Source organism: Plectropomus leopardus, chromosome 15 (genome assembly GCF_026936395.1).
Source record: "Plectropomus leopardus strain MGB_pleo_1.0 chromosome 15, ASM2693639v1, whole genome shotgun sequence".
Taxonomy (NCBI): Eukaryota; Metazoa; Chordata; class Actinopteri; order Perciformes; family Serranidae; genus Plectropomus; species Plectropomus leopardus.
In genome coordinates this window covers 22,044,822-22,048,156 of record NC_142190.1, presented here as the reverse complement: position 1 = coordinate 22,048,156, position 3,335 = coordinate 22,044,822, and positions in this window count along the sequence as shown.

The window sequence follows — 3,335 nt, the reverse complement described above, 5'->3', positions numbered from 1 at the left end:
TAAGTTAAATAATGGGAAACAATGACTGTAGCATTCACACCAGAATTAAAGTTTTTTACCTTTATACTTTTTGCTTCTCCTTGTACCTTGCTCTAAGCTCCCTGAGAGTTACTGAACTGAGAGGAGGAAAGAGAAGCTGGATAAGAGAGGTGGTAATCAAATGCAGGATGGATAATTGAGGTCTTTGAGCAGAGGCGGATGTCCGCAAAGTCCCTCTGCTTTTCTCATTTATCCTCAAAAGTTCTCACATTGCACCAAACACTCTCACCTCTAAAAGCACGACACCTTTTTTCCTTCAACCTTTCAGGAGGAGAGCCTAATCTCATCCATTACAGCGATTTTTTTTCTTCTGCTTTTTATGGCAAGGTCCAGCACCATTTCTCTCACTTCTGAACCTCTCTCTAACACTTCCCCCAATTTTTATATCGCCTCTTTCACCTTTTATATTATTTAGAATTCGCTCAGTCCTTGGGTGGAGGGCTTTGGAAAGATATAACAGAGCAGAAATTATTCCACTGTTTTTGTCTCTGTCTTTGTTTTGATTCTGTTTTTTTCCTCTCTTTCGCTCTCTCTCTCAGTTTTTGATTGTCATGCCAGAGCTGTGTAAGCTCATCAGGAGGGGAGGAATGGATTTTGACTACCAATGTTTGTATGAAAGAACCAGCGAAATCAGAAAGTAACTGCCGCCTTTAGGAAAGCACAGACGCAGTTACAGATATTCAAACCTTTAGGAATGTTAATCATAAGAAAAGTCTCCTTTTTTTATTAATCCCATATATTTGTGTCCATTCCCTGTATTTCATTTAATGAAATCTGAAGATTTGCATATACGAAGAGGTAGAGACGACTCAAGATTTCTTTGTTTTGCCTTAAATGTCTGCCCAGCATTCCTATTTAGTCGGAGCGTCTAAGTGCTACTTGTGACAATGTAGAGACTGCTGGAAGGCCCTGGCACTTGAAAACAGACAGAGCCATTGAGGTGCTTTCATCGTCTCTGCAATCATTATTTGCCCGATGCATATTCAGCTACAGCATAGCGATGACTGGGCTAATTCACTTAAGATAATTAAGTGAAGTGGGTTTGTTGTGTCATTTCAATCCCCAACCCCCCTTGCCTTCTCCATCCCGCACTTTTTTCCCCCTCTTTGCCATTACCCTCCAGAGGAACAATTAGGCCGGTGATCCATTGAACAATACAGACAGCATCCGCCCCCTCTCCTCCCTGCCTCTTTATTATGAGAAATTTATGTCTTAGTGGCTTTTAAAGCCGTTATGAAAATATACGAGGTTGCCATGGAGATGAAGACTGCATAAGTTGCATCTATAGGATCCATATGTCCTCCAGTCATGACTAGAAGCATACTAAGTGACATTCCTGCCTTGCTTAAGAACACCTTGTTTTGTAGCCGAGTACTTTTTTAAATTTTGTTTTTACATCAATCCTCATCTAAGTTTCCTGGACTAATTCTGCCCCCTACTGGTGTTTTTTTTTCATTCATTTAATGTTATTCTATTTTTTTTTTTACTTTACAGCACAATAAGCAGCTGTTGAGTATAGCTTTCAATATGCAACCTTGTCTTTAACAAGATTTCATGTCCTCATTCAAGGGAGTGTATAGCTGCAGAGTGTGCTGCTCACGTTCATAGTGTCTTTCCCGTGTCATTTTCAGTGAGGACGTAGCAGTGGGAGCCATCTGGTGTGACTTCACATGCGATGTGATTTCACAGGCTGCTTTTACTGCCTGAAACTATCCTGGCCTCCTCAGCCTGTCTTTATGAGACACATCAAGGACAACTAGCTAGTAAAGTGTGTTTGTGAATAATGTGTGTGTGCGTGTGTGCAAGATTGTGTGAGAGAGGAAGTGGGAAAGAGAGAGGGCACCATCTATTGCCCTGTAACAAAAGCTGCTCCTGTTAAATCACCCAGCTGAATACGCATAAACACTGAAATGCATCATTTGCAGAGGGAGGCAGAGACATGCCACCATTACTCCGTTCCAGCTACTTGACTAGATTTTTCAAATATTTGTCCTCTAAATAGCTTCACTGGACTATTGCTTGTGCTTAGCCAAGTGTATATTGAAATAAACCACTTTGCAATGTGTATTGTTTTGCCACAGTAGCGTTAAATTTATATGAATACAAGGAACTTCCTCTTAAATGGTCTTGCACACTGTAAAACACCAGTGGCAGGTGCACAGGACCAAAACGTCTGTGCAGAGACAACAGATATCATACACCGTCAATCACTTGTACTTTGTTTAAATTTTTTTTTTTTCAGTAGTTCTATCACATAATGTTCTTATCTGAGAAAAAAAAATATAGACCACTTATTAAAACTTGTAAATTACAAAAGTTTAAGTTGAAACTGGATGGAAACATTACTGAAAAAAATCACCATCCTTTACTTTGCATTTTATGATGCAACCAGGAAGGGTTTTTTAAGCCCCTAGAGCAGACTAAAATGGCATCCATAGAGAGGTATGTCAGTGCTCAAGAATTCTGAAGCAGATTACATCCAAAAAATCCCATTAAGGATGGAATTGAATAGAATTGAAGGGACCTGGCATGCGACTAGCCCCTCTGCTGACATCTTCACTCTGATGATAATACCACGTTCACGTCATATCGAATTTACCATAAATATGAGAAGCCGACTGGGGAAAAAAAAAACGGGCATGTCAGCCTGCGAGTGCTAATTACAAGCAGGATGTGTGGGAATTTTTGTTGGCTCCGATATCTCCCACTTGGCATTACAAATTGCAAAAAAGCTTGTCAGCTGGCAAACACAGCAACAAATTTACTGATGTCAGCAGTCCAAGGTAATACAAATTAGAATTATCAGATGTAATCACACGAATATAATCAACTTACTCTCAAAAATGTAAGTTTCTTTGTGTTGGACTTAAAGTTAGACATAAACTGTGTTGAATTTAGTCAGTACAAAGAGGTGCCTTCAATATGACATTAACAAATAGAAAGACCGACAGAAGAAACAACAACCTAATTGTCTGCCAGAATTAAAGAAATGGGGCAGTTGTACCTTGGGCATTAGCTATTGATTTGGGTTGAGTTTGCTGCTTGGGGAAAGCTTGCTCTTTAATTGTCCCCATTACAGAAATGCTCCCTGCTTGCTGATCATATCAAAGTAGACCAATGCAAACTTTGCATTCAGACAGCTGAAGAAAGTTAGAAGTTGTTTTTAGCTTGCTGTCATCCAATTACACTCCCACGCCTGACACCACTACTGTTGTAGTGGTGCAACTACACCTTCACTGAAGCCCCTTTTACACAGCCTGTTCAAGGTGGGAATGTTGTGCCGTTGTTCCACCTCA